Source organism: Barbus barbus, assembly GCF_936440315.1.
Source record: "Barbus barbus genome assembly, chromosome: 2".
Taxonomy (NCBI): domain Eukaryota; kingdom Metazoa; phylum Chordata; class Actinopteri; order Cypriniformes; family Cyprinidae; genus Barbus; species Barbus barbus.
Window position 1 is genome coordinate 29875837 of NC_136730.1, and position 16745 is coordinate 29892581.

The 16745-nt window shown below is 37.6% G+C and overlaps 1 pseudogene across 1 annotated transcript in view; it reads right to left on the reverse strand.

Annotated features, from left to right (window-relative positions):
- Positions 1-16745, reverse strand: part of LOC306881455 (serine/threonine-protein kinase BRSK2-like) — a 105295-nt pseudogene that overhangs the window by 25803 nt on the left and 62747 nt on the right. The window contains exons 3-7 of the transcript in view: positions 12894-12979; positions 11501-11641; positions 6814-6930; positions 3665-3698; positions 3518-3586 (exon numbers count right to left, since the gene is read on the reverse strand). The product of the transcript in view is annotated as a serine/threonine-protein kinase BRSK2-like (transcript). The remainder of the gene's footprint in view (positions 1-3517; positions 3587-3664; positions 3699-6813; positions 6931-11500; positions 11642-12893; positions 12980-16745) is intronic.

Below are 16745 nucleotides of genomic sequence, written 5' to 3' on the forward strand. Positions count from 1 at the left end.
TGAAAGAAGTCTCTTATAATGCTCTTCAAGCCTCCATGTATTTGATCAAAAAAGTCAGTAATATTGTGAAATATCACAATTTAAAACAACAGTTTTCTGTTTTAATATTCTTTATATTTCTGTGATGCAAAGCTGGATTTTGATCAGTCATTACTCCAGTCTTAAAGGAACACTCCACTTTTTTTGGAAATAGGCTCATTTTACAACTCCCCTAGAGATAAACAGTTGTCTCCAGGTCTGGCGGTAGCACTTTTAGCTTAGTTTAGCATAGATCATCGGATTAGACCATTAGCATTTGGTCATCAAAAATGACTAAAGAGTTTCGATAATTACGATGTAACTACAGAAGAGTCAAGCTTTAAATAAGAAAATTATCGAAACTCTTTAGTCATTTTTGAGCGAGATGCTAATGCGATTCAATGATCTATGCTAAGCTAAGCTAAAAGTGCTACTGCCAGACCCGGAGATCGGCTGAATGGATTCAAAAACGATAAAACTCAACTGTTTAACTCTTGGGGAGTTGTACAATGAGCCTATTTTCAGAGATCACTCTAATGTGCTGATTTGATATTTGGTTATTGTCAGTGTTGGAAACAATTGTGCTGCTTAATATTTTTTCTGGAACCTGTGATACTTTATACAGGATTGATTGATTGAATCCTGACAGGAATTTTCAAAATTATAGAAATCTTTCCTAACATTATGTCTTTACTATCACTTTTTAAAATCAATAAAAAAAAATTCATATTCTTTAAAATAAAATGACTTTTAAATACTGACCCCAAACTTTTGAACAGTAGTGCATGTTTTTACAAAATATTTCTATTACAAATAACTGCTGTTCTTTTATTCAAAGAATACTAAAATTATCTCAGTTTATAAAGAAATATTAAGCAGCTCGACTTTTTCCATCACTGATAATAAATCAGCATATTAGAATAATTTCTGAAGGATCATGTGACACTGAAGACTGGAGTAATTATGTTGAAAATTCAGATTTGATCACAGAAATAAATGATATTTTAAGCATATTAAAATAGAAAAACATTATTTTAAATTGTAATATTTAAAAATATTACTGTTTTTGTCTATATTTTTGATCAGTTAAATGCAGGCTTGATGAGCATTGGAGACTTATTTCAAAAACATTAATAGTGTCCACACTTTTTACCTGTATGTGTGTTTACAGTAAATGTGCATAAAAACATACATACACACATATATACTGTATGTAGTGTGTGTGTGCATTTGTTAATCTGCATGTAGGCTATACTTTTATCTTAAAACATAAATAAATAAATAAATAAAGTTTTATGCAAAACACTGTAGCCAGCATTGAATTGCATTCATCTTGTTTATTTGTGACCACGTGATGGCTCAGAGCATTCAAATTCTTTCTCGCACTGTTCCACAGCAACAAACTTGACCAAACTAAGTCACACATTATAAAACGAATGAAATCAGTAATAATGGCATAAAGTGATTAGCTTACTAGCATTCATTTAGCGTTGTAATAAACATGCATGCTGTAAAGCTGCAGTGAAACGATATGTATTGTGAAAAGTGCTGAACAAATAAAAATGAATGCGTAGACATACATACTGACCCAGCAATGCAAGTGAAATGTCCACCAAAAACCTCCCCGGACATCTTAGCACAAACCATGATGAGATCGTAAGTAACACTGTTTGTCTTGCTTCAGTTTAACCGAACATAAGACTGATGTCATCCATTGTACAAACAAATGATCCCAACTTTTCCGCTAAGGAGTTAATTGTAAGCATCCAGACTGCGATACGTGTTTACCATCTCTCGTGTACATGCACGCAGCATCAGAGTCGTCCAGAACACTACTTCTTTGTAAGTTTGCACCTCAGTCATATTTAAAGGGTAAATCTAATAAAAAAAAAAAAAAACTTGTGTTTTCGCTAGACTTAAAAGGATGCGCTGTAGGTTTTGATAGATCTGAGATTTAAAAATGGCGCTACCGGAAATGCTTCAGGACCAGACATGTGCAGTAGCGTTCCAACGCCTTTGTTATTGTTTACATCCTTGAAATGGTCTATATGTTTACTTTGGCAATTCAGAAACTAATGGCGCTTTTCCACTGCGTGGTACGGTACGTGGTTCAGTACGGCTCACTTTTGGGGGGGTTTTCCACTGGGTGCAGTACCTGGTACTTTTTTAGTACCACCTCGGCCGAGGTTCCAAGCGAGCCGTACCATTACCAAAACATGACGTGTAAACTCTGCTGATCACTGATTGGCCGGAGAAAATAGTCACTGCCTGCGTCATTGAACTTGCGGCACGAGACACAACAGATCCTCTAGATTTAAATCAGCACAGCCAGCGAAGGTTCAAATGCAACTGTTTTGAATGAGCGCAACTTTCTTTTAACAACAAAAAAATGGCTGTTTCGTTGTCTGTTGAGGAAGAACAGACTGTCCTCTCGTTGATAGCCGAGGAGCGGATCCAGCGAGAGCTTGTTGGAGCGACGCGGAATGAAAACGTTTTTCAGGAGTCACGGCAGTAGAGGCGGCGCAACTATAACGACACGTGAATAATCCCACCCACTCTAAAACGGTACTAAACTGCAGTGTAGATGCAAACCGAGCCAAACTGAGCCGCACCGAGCAGAGTCGTATACCATGCAGTGGAAAGCACCATAATGTATACATATACACTAGCATTCAAAAATTTGGGGCCAGTAAGTTTGTTTGTTTATTTATTTTATCAAAAGTGCACAACTCTTTTTACCTGTAAAGACAGTAAGAAATGTTTTTGAGCACCAAATTAGTATATTAGAATCATCATGTGACACTGAAGACTGGAGTAATGACTGCGGAAAATTCAGCTTTGACATCACAGAAATAAATTACATTCAAATGTATTAAAAAAAGGAAACTGCTATTTTAAATTATAATAATATTTCGCACTATTTCTGTTTTTCTATATTCTTGATCAGATAATGCAGACTTGGTGAGCATAAAAATCTAAAATCCAGCCTAACCCAAACAGAGATTTTTAAATGTCTGACAAGAGCATGACACTCGAATTTTAGTTAAATTCCCTCCTCCAAGAACTTGAAGTCTTTTACAGTCTAAGTAAGGAAGAGTAAGAAGATAAAAGTGGATTCATAAAACGCTCTGTGTGATGAATAAAAAGGGCTGATCTCACTCATGTCTGATATAAAGATGATTCACCGGCTGGAGTGAGAAACCATATTGGAGCTTTGGTGTTGTCAGTCTTTTGAGCTCTGACTACAGAACCCGTATAACACCTTGATTCTTTTAAAGCCCAACTCTTGCTTAGCTGATTAGCTAGCACTGAAATATCCTTGTCTGGATTCTCCCACATCCTCTGATAGACATTCATTCAAACACAGGGGATTTCTTTTTTCCAATGCATGCTGCTGAGAGAGAAACTGGCTCACATTTGTCATAAAGGCAGAGGGCCAAATTACAGCAGAATTATATGACACAAAATGAGGTCTCTGCCACAAAAAGGTTTCACTCACCACCAAAAGTGCAAAGAGAATGACTCCACAGCTCCATACATCAGCTTTCCTACCATCATATTTCTCCCCCTACCAGAGAGAGAGAGAAGTTAGAAGTGGAAAGAAAGAGATTCATAATGAGAGATGCCACTGAGAGCACGTACTTACCCTTATAACCTCTGGGCAGGCATAGTGAGGGGATCTGAAAGAAAACGGGACAATATGTCATCATCATCATCATCATCCTCATCCTTACCCAACCTTGGCAAAAACACCCATTAGGGAGGAAACATGCAGTACACTAATTTAGTAATAACTCCTTGTATCTGCATGAGGATCTTCACACCATCTTTCCTGACAAACAGCTCTTTGTCTAACCACCCTATACATGCTGTTGTCAAATGATCCAATAATATAACATTAAATTGTAATGACTTTCTGCTGGAAGTGTGTAAAACAGGTTTGTAATCATCTGAATTGTGTACCATATTTTAAAGGCATGGCACATCATCAGAAGCAGTTCTCTATTTTTCAACACCAATTTTCTATAAATGCCAGTTTCTTCATTGCAGGTCTCATATAGCGTTATGTAGATTGAGTCTGTATTGATAATACATTAATTTAATGGTTTACTTCTCTGCTTTAAAAACATAACTACTTCTCACCGTAGAGAAAGCTATTATTGCTGTTTTTCAACGCCAAATTGCAACGCTTTTATACTAAATTAAGTGGTTAATGCAACATGCCCCTGCTCAGTAATTTTAATGCTTTTGTGCCCATTTTATACATAGCTGGTGCCTCAATCATTCTGGGTGGAATGAAATATAAACTTTTACTACTGAAATAATGTGATGAAACAAAGTAATGTTGTTTCTGTGAATATGTCTGAATATGTCATATACGCATTTGTTTTGCACACTCATTTTTCACACATCTACTGCATCATAATAAAAAATGGTAACACTTCACAATAAGCTTCAACTTCTTAACATTTTTAAAAGCATTAAATATCATGAACTAACAATTTTTTGCAGCATTTATTAATCTAGGTTAATGTTACTTTATAAATGTACTGTTTTTCAATTTTAATGTTTATCCATAACATGTAAACTGAAGGTGTCTTTCTACAACCAATTTAAGTCTCTATGCCTGCACAATTCAGTGTAAAGAATGCCACATAAAAGCCAGACTGAATGATGCCTGCTCTGACCCACTTCAGCCTCTAGTATCAATACCTACACTTAACAACTACCTTACTAGTTATTAAGCTGCAAATTAAGAGTTTACTGAGGCCAAAGTCGTAGTTAATGGTTTGTTAATAGCGAGGACTCAACCTTAAAATAAAGTGTCAACATCAACATTAACCTAGATTAATAAATTCGGGGGGGGGGGGGGGGGGGGGGGGGGGGTATTGTTAGTTTATGAGACCTAATGTATTAACGAATATGAATTGAAAATCATTGAAAAGTGTTACCAAAAGAAAAAAAAACTGCATATTTAGCAATAGAATATTCGCTTTGCCCTTTAAAATCCAATCACCTGTGACAGGGCATTACGTTAATTGCTATGACCTTACAATGGCAGTTAAAATGTTTAGACGATGATACTGAGAAATTAATGTGTGCACTACGAACAGATACAGTGCTCTCCACCTTATAATGGTGCAAACTAAACCACAATAAGAGTTCCAGCACTGAGATAAAAAATATTTCTGCTGAAGCCTGATTTCTGTCTGTGTGTCATGGATATCCCCTATGATAGGAACATGATGGAGGATTGATATGGCAAATCAGGGAAGCCACAGGGGGTGATTATGCTATTGTGCAAATACCCTGATGGAAAGGAATTACTCATCTAGTTCAAGATGCGGTTCATGATTTTTTGAAGATATGTTTTGTTATTCCTCAAGCACTGTTGGTCTGACTAGAGGGAAGCTGGTTAAAGAGTCAAAAACAGTTAAATAAACTTTTTCTTTTGACATTAGCATGGTTTTCCCTCTGAGCTAATCTGACTTTGTGCTAGTTATGCCTCAGAGAGTAGAAGTGGCAAAGAAAGGTTTCTTTGGTGTTATTATCAAACTTGCAACCTTAGGGGGCCCAGAGTAATGGTCCAAATAGGACCAGTGGTAGTAGGAAATTTTGCACTGTACTGTGGGTAATCTAGTTTCACTTGAATGGAGGTTCTGGAGGGGGATCTAATTAAATTGACTGGATTTCCAAGCAGCCTTGGATGTTTTTTTGTAGCCACCCCTTCACTCAAAATTACCACTGGGTTGCAAACATGGCATAGACTTTTCAGAACTAAAGCTATTTCAAAATTAGGTCAGCCCATCTGCTAGGCAAAGAACGAGCCTCAGATACAAATGAATTAATGCCTGGCACAGAGATATGACTGGGAGGCTCCGTGTTGGTCTTCCGTTCACACGTAAGGGGTCTGCCCCTTTCAAATTCAATTGGAGTCCATTAACTGTGGTAAACAGAATACATTTGTGTCAAGCGGACAGCATACGAGAAGGCTAAAGATGAATGTGTTTAATTAAAAACTGTCATATCTGTGCCTAGAGTTGGGAAGTCGCAATCAGTAATTACAGCATGCCTCCGTCAAAGGAAACCATCAAAGCCGTGGCACCATTTTAGTGCTGGCTAATAGGAAGCAGAACTACACAGACTGAAGTCAAAGCTATGTTCTGGTCACTCGGGGCGGATTTTAAAGTCTTGATTAATCCCCATCTGTGATAATATGCTCTGCTCAGTTGCACCTAGCCCTCTCGTTTTCATTGATAATGGGGCCTCTATTGGCATGCATTACACATTCACAGGAACTATGAAAGCTTGAGTGAGGTGAGACCATCAGGTTCATATTTTTTACTAATAGTAGCAGGAAGTGCTTTGGTGGCAGCAGGTCCAGCCAAGTGTCTCAATGCAAGACTTAGTCCTTCAGATATAGCTATCAGTTGTTAATATGGAGCCATTTCTACAGTTATTTTCATAATGAAGCATGCAAATGGCAAGTGGTGCATTTGTGCATTGGACTATTAATGAGAGTGATTTCACTAGTTTTCAACTCACACATCTCTCAAAATCATCTCAAGATGATGATATTCTTCTCAAAAGCCATTTAATGTGAAGCGACTGTCTATGCAAATCAAAACATTTGCTTTAATTGGTATTTTTTAATCTGAACAGAATAAAACAATTGCATGAGCATGCACTATTTTTTACAAAATTGTACCCGATTATGAAAGTGTTCCCTTGTTTTATGAAAAACAGGTTTCACGTATACTTATAATTGTTGCAGGAAGAAGAAGCATGACTCACCCACAGCTGGTTTCTAAGAGACTGTCTCCAACCTGTAGAGAAGCCATGCCAAAGTCTGCTATCCTGATGTTATTCTTCTCATCCAGCAGCAGGTTCTCTGGCTTCAGGTCTCTGTGGCTACAAAACATGAAAGACACAATGCTTAAGATATAAACATCTACACATTAGCAGCTTTCTTAAGTATCTCTAGGTTTTTCTAATATTTTATGGTGTAATTTTCAATTACATGAAGAATGAAGAAAATGATGAAGAAAACGCCTCATCTTCCATTAGGTTTCTCTATTATTTCTCATAAAATAAATATTTTTAACAAAAGTGCTTCACTGCATGTTAACATTTGGAGAAAAAAAAAAGATATTTGAAAAACTGAACTCGTAGTTCACTCATAAACCTCCAATAGGGACGTGTATCTACAAAGATGTTTGTGTTTATTTTTATTAATTGATCCAGCTTAACTAAATTTCTTATTACTTGTTTAAGCTGCCAGTATCAGACTCAGCCCCAAATCTCTTGATCAGACATCATGGGAAACATCTTGATTCCTTGTACCACTGTGAAATCCTCTGATCTGGAGATAAAAATTCAGAGCTTTCTTTGCCAGTGTCAAGAAGTGAAGTCTCTTTCATCCTGAGCGGGTACGTAAGTGATCGAGGAACACAAGACCATTTTAGGCCCAAGAGATCAAAAAGCAGCTTGTACATTTCAAAGGCAGCTGATCGTGACCTGTGAGCCGATGAGCATTTACTGAAGCTTATCATTTGGGATGGTTTGGCAACAACAACTGGCCAATAATTGTTGGTGGGATAGAAACGTGACTTGAACCAGAAATACTGTCCTCCTCCTTTTGCCGCAATAACTGCACCAAAGCAACCCTAACCGTTCTGAGAACTCATCAACCATCTGCAACCATAGTAAACAACATCAGAAACAAATTTGCCAGTCACCTAATTACTTGACCAAGAGATAGGAAGACAGTCAGAGAGGGATCTTGTCAATATTATCAATGCATGGTAGTCAACTCTCAAGCACCGCTATGTCGTCACAATCAATAGATTATTAGTATCAAGTGTACCTTTTACACACCACACATTTCCATCTATAAAAGGCTCTGTAGGTTGGAGACGATGCAAAAAATGTGACTGCTGGAAGCACCAGCTATAAAAGACCTGGTGTCTCCTCACCCAGCGATAACTAAATTATTGCAAAGGTTAAACACAGACCAGCAATAAAGTTCTTTACTACAACGATTGATTCATCTTTCCCATGCCAAGGGAACCAAAGAGAAGGAGGAGCTCTCGGTAATGGAAAGATAGCATGGGGGTCCCGGTCAATACTGGTGTGTGTTTACTGAGAGGCTTTTCTGATTAGCTGCCAGCAAGAGACTGAATGGGTAAAGCAGGACCAACTGAATGATCTCTGGGTATCGGGAACTGCTAGTATTGCCAGACACAATCATAAACATCCTTTTAAAATAAACTCATCTGTTTGTTTTAAACAAAGTATCCAGGTGCTGTACAATTCAAGCCTGCAAATATGCTATAAAAACATAACCCCCAACTCTAAAGCCATTTTACTGCCCCGTCTCTCATTATAATTCCTGAAGTGCAAGGAAGTCTCATTATGTGATGTCTAATTATGAATTCTCTGGATGAAAAGGCATCAAAATGAAAGAGAACAGCTTCAGAAAGGAGACCCTTTGTTCTATACGGCAAATTAGTTACCAAAACATACCAGCCACCAACTCTGTCCCAACATTATGGTTTGAGAGATCAATATAGCAAAAAAAACACAAGGAATAGGCATTGATTTGATTTTATGTTAAGTTTTCCACAACTTTCCCCAACCCCCAAACACTGGACTCTTTGCCCTTTAGTAAAGTGCACATGGCATTGAACAGCTCAGGGGTTTGTGGAAATTGAGGTGTCCAGCAGGCCTTCCATTCTGCTCAAATTAGCTCGCTTTTTCTCTGGTCTTCCATCATTACGCTTTACGTACTGTAGGTATGGAGCTGTGTGAAATGGGTGACCATTATCTTCCCTTACGAAGCAAATGTTCATGGAACAATAAACACAATCCCTCCTTGAGGAGAGCACTAGTGTCCCGCTGTGAGATTGCTGTTAAAGCCTAATGTTCCTACAAACGGTTCATTTAGAAGTAGAGATATTACAGATCCTGTAAACACTTGTGCTTTTAAACTACAGAATATATAAATACACAAGAATAATGCTTAAATCAAATACACTGACTATGCACCTGGTGCCGACAAAACACTGAAAAAAAAGTGCAGAAACAGGAAACCTGTGACCGAAACATGGATCACAGCCTTGTTCTAATTCACGTCAAATGAAATACGGTGTCTACCCTGATATGTTGAGGTCCATTTGTTGAGGTTTTAATGGCCACCAATATCTCTCTGTGCCTTTTTCCATCTCTATGTGTCCTCCTAATTTTTTTGTCCCCGGAACTGCACATTTATCTCTGTATGCATAGTTCATCCTTTGCCAACCAATAACTATTGTCATAAAAAAGCTGTTAATCTTGGAACTGAATTTAAGAACCAAACTGCTGTTTGGAGTTCATCACAACCTGCATAGGCTATTCATTAAATGTAACCCCAATATGTACTCCAGACTGCACTGCTGACCTCTATGTCTGTCTTTTATTCAAGAATGGAGCAGCAAGGTTACATAAATGCACCCAATCATCAAATCAGCTCTCACACATTCAACAGAGCAAAACAGCACTCACACTGCTAATGCATGTCGTCAGTAGCGTTCCTCATAAAATGCTCCAAAAATATATCAATCTTCCCATCCAGACACTGGCAACTGCTTACATAAACATAGAATCCCCATGTGATGTTCAGGCCCAGCTACTTAGACATGAGTTAAGTTGGTTCAGCTTTTTCTTCTTCCTGTCTAACGGCCTTGTGAACCTGACAGCACTTGTATCATGTAAAAGACTGGAAAATTTGACAGGCTTGATTCAGACTTTAGTCATTCTGCCTGCCCTCACAGCGCGACCAGAACGCTGTAATTTTATTCCTGTGACTACAGTGATAGCAGAAGGCCATCAACAGAGCATATTATCTGTGTGGCGGTTTCAATCCCCAGAGAGGAAAATGGCTGCAAATGAACAGAGGAGAGAACAAGTGATGCCTCCCTGCTATGCTGTTTATTCAGTGCTTTCCATCACCTATCGAGAAACCATCCATCAGCTAGTTGAGCTGTGCTGGAAGCATGCGGCATTCTTCATTAGGATATGTGCCTGCTGAAACGCATGGTAAACAGATGCAAATATTGTGCTAATGGCTGCCCCTTCAGTGCATTAGTATGTTAGCATATGAAGAGGATATGGTCGTGAGAATTCAAACAGAAACATTATTAGCACATCATGTCCAGGTAAAACAATTTGAATAGTTAAGCAAAACACTTTAAAACTTTAAAAATACAATTCACATTAACATATTGATTGAGCAATTAGTAAGCATATTTGGCGTGCTGTCCAGAGGGAGGCTCCGAGCTCAGAGACCCCCCCCCATCCCCCCATCCCAAGAATGGGATGAAATTAGATTAAGAGTGAGGAGTTGGGGTGGAGGCGGGATGCTGGAAAACTGTTGTGGAACAGAGGTAAGTTGGCTGTATATGTATATATACACGTATTGTGCTTGTTAAGGTGATTAGCTGACGAGCTCCACCTGGGCCAGACTTGATTGATTATCTGATCGTGCTCATGTATGTTGTTTCAAATAATAAATGTCATTTCAAAGGATCTAAAAGTACATAAAAATGGTAATCCAAACATCAATGATGGAAAAAAACTAATTAATAAATGAAATAAGTCTTATTCTGCCTTGATCCATTAGCAAGGGAAGTTCAAACGTGAATGATCTGCTATTTTCATTAACAAAACTGAACTGAATTCTTTTTAAATGCCTCTGTAAAATGCTCCCATTATTCGTGTTTTTGGGGTAGGTCACCTCATTACCACACTACGCTTCATAATTACTGCATCATTTGTATAATTGTTTCAATAATGAGAAACTATGCTGCAGTGAAGATGAAGTATTTTTTTCTCAGTATTTCAACTTAAAACTTGGGGAACTGTACATGAAGGAAAAGACTTTCATTATTTTCTGTTGTACGGCTAACTGAAACCCTCTCGGCTGAATAGTCAGAAAAGACAGAGAGAACGCATATAGAGAAAATTTGAGCACATTTTTCATTTATATCTCACAAATGTGGAGAGAGAAGGCTTGAGGATACACTCTGTGATAAAATCTGTACTTTTCTGCAGTTGCACTGGAGGGGAGCTATCAATCTTTGACCCAGAAAGTGTGTGTCTTGAAAATTGTGCAAATGTGCAAAATATTAATCTCTCAATATAATGTTATTTCGTATTCACAACAATGCTTAGTAATGACTGAAAAATGCCTCACTTGAGGTGGCTCAACATAAATAATAAATGAGACAACAGCAGTACAACATGCAGGACAGGACAACAACAGCTGATGGCTATACAGTACATGATGTATGAAAATAGACAAAATTGTTAACAGCAACAAAACCAACACATTTGATTTTCTTGAACTAAACTAATGAGTGTGCCAAGCTTTAAATGCTCAAAATGAAGGATTCTCATTTCCTATAAAACAGACTGAGATTTTAACACAGTCCAGAACTCTTACCATATAGAGTGACTGTGACAGAAGTCCAGCGCTGAGATGATCTGTCTGAAGAACTTCCTGGCCTCTTTGGGTGTTAACCTGCCCTTCTTTACCAGGTAGTCAAAGAGCTCTCCACCTGACACATGCTCTAAAACCAAATATCTGTGGAAGAAAAGCAGTGGAAGTAAGAAAACCTGACACACCGCAGATTTGAAACTCCCAGGACAGATCTATTATCATGCCAATCATTTTCAAGAAAGAAGCCTCTTATGCTCAACCAAGGCTGCATTTATCTGATCAAAAATATAGTGAAAACAGTAATATTGATAACAGTAATATAGTATCACACGCCTACGTCATGTAGTCTCGTGAATGCGCATTGAAGACCGATAGGGAAGAGAAGAAATTGTTGAATTTAGTCATTATTTTTGTTTTCTTTGTGCACAAAAATTATTCTTGCAGCTTCATAAAATTACAGTTGAACCACTGATGTCACATGGACTATTTTATTGATGTCCTTACTACCTTTCTGAGCCCTGAATGTGTCAGTTGCATTGCTGTCTATGCAGGGTCAGAAAGCTCTCGGATTTCATCAAAAATATCTTAATTTTTGTTATGAAGATGAACGAAGGTCTTACAGGTTTAGAAGGACACGAAGGTGAGTAATTAATCACAGAATTGTAATTTTTGGGAGAACTATTCCTTTAATTACAACTTTTACTAACAATATAACAATTTGAATAATCTATTAAACATCATGTTTAAAATTCCCAAAACATTCGGTTCACATCATGGTATAAATTGAAAATGTGGGGTGTATTTGTTTAGTTATTTATTTTCCATGTAGTATCAGACTGTTGGACACCACTGCATTTGAGGGAATGTGTAAATGTGTGCGAAATGTCTTCCTGCAATTGGCCTGTCTGATGAGCAAACACATTTATGTCATACTCACGCATTCATGTATTCCTGAGATACACGCAGACTCCCATTCACACGCAGTCACATTTGAACACACACGCAAACACACTCACTGACACACCAGACATCTGATTTATTAGTCGATTAAAGGATTTTCTCATGCGATTACCTGTCAGCGTTATTTAAATTAAGGATGGATTCGTACTTGATTTGTGTATGTAAAAATGTTCATAGGCAAATACTTTACGAGCATGCGGCCCATACATCTGTGTCATCTGAATATTAAGAAAACAAATTCCTCAGCTACATCCATGGTGGCTCCTTTATCAATTATTGAAAACTACATTAAGCTCAGCCACTGGAGCGTGCGCACATATCCAGGGATATCAGCGCGTCTGCTCTTCCATAAAGATACAGAGTTTACCAGCCACTCATACACACTCAGATTAAACATTGCATGATGCATAGATAAATAAAAATAGTGTATACTCACAAATATTTCTTATTTTCATAGACATCGTGCAACTTCAAAACATGAGGGTGTTCTATGAGCTTCAGAATAGCTATTTCTCTTTCCACCTGTAAAGACAGAGAAAAAAACGATTTAACATTCAGTAACATAAGGTCAGAGTAAACCACAAGGAGACAATGACAATAACAGCCTCTGGTTAGTCTGTGCTAGCAGAATGATGTTGTATCATATTATCTTGCCTAGCCATGCCTAATTAGCATCCCAACACTTTCATTAAGTGGTTAACCCATTAATCACATTTTGGCAAGTAGAAAATAAACAGAAGACAGTGGATGGCAGAAACACCTTTGATGAAGAGTTCAGATGAATTATAAGTGGACAGGACTCTAATTGCATTAGTCTTTGGAAAGGGATACAGTAGCATGATATGGTGATCCATCATCACAGCTGTCACCAAGTGTCCCACATTAGATATTCAGAGGTGGTAATTAGCGAACATACAGTGCTTCACCGATGTGTTGACGTGTAGTTGTGTTGTTTTAGGGAGTGTACACTCCTGCTGCTGTGGCGGGAAAATCCATCTCTTGTTGCTTTGGGGGAGCACCAAAAATAATTAAACTTCATTATCGGTGGGAATATGGGAACGGCTAATAAGGATAATCCCACACTAATGAAAGTTGCATTGCTGAAGTCGACGCTGCATGAAGTCTCCCATCATACACCTGCTCAGAGGCTAACCTTGTACAGTGTCCAATTGAGCCACAATCCTATTAGACCCAATCAACTTTCATTTGTACAAAGCCAATCAATACACTATGGAGCAAAAACAATTATAGAAACAGAGGTGTTATAAACCGAAGGGGAATGTTTTGGTCAGGGCTGATGGATGCAAACATCAGAATTTGTCGATTTGTAGCACTGAATATGCAGCTTTTATATAATATTGTACATTAACAAAATTGAAGGAGGTTCCATTATGTACGATGGACAACTGTTAGGTACTTTACTTCCACAACATGGCCCAATTTATTAGTAAAATTAAAAAAAAAAACTTAAAGTTGTGTTTTTGTCATTTGTATTTATTATTTTTATGCTGTAGTTTTAGTTATTTTAGTACATCAAGTTTAACTAAATGAAAAGTTTCCTTGGCAACTAGCTAAAATAAAATAGTTATTTTAAAATATTTTATTTCGATTAACATTTATTTCAAGTATATATTTATTTACTTCTTACTTGCATACTTAACTAGCTTTAGTTAATATAATAACCCTGATTCGAGTGCGGGTGGGATCGGCTCCGGTCTTCCCACAACCCTACATTTGGAGAATGGATGGATGGATGTAATAGAAATAGAAATGGTATGTTTTGTAGTGAAAAAATCCATACACAGGCACAGTTTGTTTCTCTGCAAAACTAATTTCAAGACTTGAGGGCAAAATGTAAAATCATGACAAACATAAACTGTCAAGTGACTCCAGACTTTTGACTGGTGGGATACATTGCCACCATCAAAAACATCCAATACGATTACAGATGGAGTTAGACTCTAGATCTAAGAACAGAAGCACAAACACACACAGGTCTTTCTTTGGGCTCAATCACCCTGTTCCATACAAACACTATCTCTCTAACCATGTGGCTGCTGCTTTTCTTCCCCACATCTCTTATGTCACTCCAAAACCAGAACACGGCCGACCCAAGTAAAGAGAGACAGTGAGAGAGAGATATGTCAATTTATCACCATCAAAGCCACAGTTCTTCAAAGGTCTATCACCTGGACCTCTGCAACAGAGCAGCAAAAGCAAAATAAATAATGAAATATTTCCTTCTTTAATCTGTGTCTCACTGACTGCCTTACATATCAAAACCTGTAAAGGCAAGCTTCTCTCAACATTTCTCTCTTGTTCTCACATTCTCTCAGTGTTTTTTTCTTTATTTAGCAAATGGCTTTGAGCTCAGCTTTCCTGAACTATATAGAGAGAGCTTCTCCCTGATCTATCACACATGATCTTTCTCATTGGGTTTACACAATCACTGTAATCATTCAGGAGCAGGATGCTTGTTTCTGCTCCTGGTAGAGCCTTTGATTACTCCCTATGCTGCCACCGCTAGTCTCATGCACCTACATTATGTGTCCTTGCCAATTTGGAAAGAACAAACTGCATATGAAGCATCTTCTGTGCCGAGATCCAAAATTAATATGTGCTTGAAGTGAGCGCAAAGGCAAAAAAATGCTTAATGACCATATATTAAATAGAATAGACTCTCTGTACGATCAGATTTATTCCACGGGCCATTCTTGGCCCATGTCAGAGCTGCTTTGTCACACGATAATGGCGGGATATATTCCTCCAATGTTAGCCCTCAGAATAACATGACCTTTTCTAAATGAATAAGTAGCAAGCCCAACAAATAAAGAACAATGACAGAGCTCAAGTGTGTGAGTATATGTGTGTGTTTCAACTGGTTGGGTAAGTACATTCATTTTTCTACTTTTCATTGATTTCTACTGTTTTGAATGAGCTGGCGATATGCTTAATTCCAAAACCCTCACAATCTTTCCTCAATTTTTTACATTAAAAAAAGAAATGTCATTCCAAACCCGTGTGCCTTTCTTTCTTCTGCAGAACACAAAAGAAGATATTGTGAAGAATGTTTTTGGACCCCACCAGTGTTATTTTAGTATTACTTTGATATTATTGCTTTAGTATTACATATAGTGCATGTTTAAAAATTATACAAGTTGATATTCTGGTCATATTTTTTTCCATGCACATTTGACCAATTCCAAAACACATCAATCTTAATAACTACTATTAATTTTGCATTTAACCATTTATATGTGATATATAATTGTTAACAAGGACTGGAAGTGAAAAATGCCTTCTACTCAAGTGAGCTCAATTATTAAGCAGATTTACTTTCTCAGGTACAATGTGCCAAAAAAGAGATTTAACTCACACTGAAAAGTCAAAAGTTATTACATGCCCATGAGAATATTTAAAACTAGTGAATACAATACAGAAATTGCAAAAATGATTTTTAATCATTTTAGTTTTAGATAACAATAACAACATTGGACCCCACTGTCTTTCATTGTATGGAAAAAAAGAGGTCATACAACGATAGCACAATTTTTTGCTGAACTGTTTCTTTAAGACGTTCATTAAGCTGCTTTCCTCATCAGTGTTGGATATTTCAGGTTTTACTGCGCTCATGGGGACATTTGGCCCTCACAATGTAGGCAAAAATTGACCCACACACACACACTCATCCGTCTACAGCAGGTGTAAAGCTGTGCTGGCACAGAGAGGAGGGAAATCCAAACATACACCATTTACCTGCATGTCAGATCTCTGCCAAACAGCACTTGTGATCACAGGATAATGGAGACTTCATCTTATCAACAAACCCCAGTAATCCTGTCTGAATCCAAATGAGTTAAATCCAACTCTAATACAGAGTTAACACTTACAGCAAGTCAAATAAACAGAGACAGTGGCGGCAAACTAGGTATTTGTTATGATTTTAATGATCCAATAAAAACACAGACACACACACACACATACACACACACTCTTCTGATTATGCAGACAGATAGGAGCAGAGCAGTGATCTGCATCATTCCTCATTATAAAAGAGGAGACCGGCTCACCTCAGTGCCCTTTTTCATTGAGTTTCCATGTTTAACAATTAGCACCACTGTAATAGCATCTTTCTTGCCAACAAAAGTGATTATCAAGTGATTAATTTCCCTAGAGAGAAAGATTTCAGTTTGGGTATGACATAAAATTACAAGGTTAAATGGCCACAAGTCAATGACATTAATGACATTGATGTATTTGGTTTCAATTGATAACTCGCAGGGCTTTA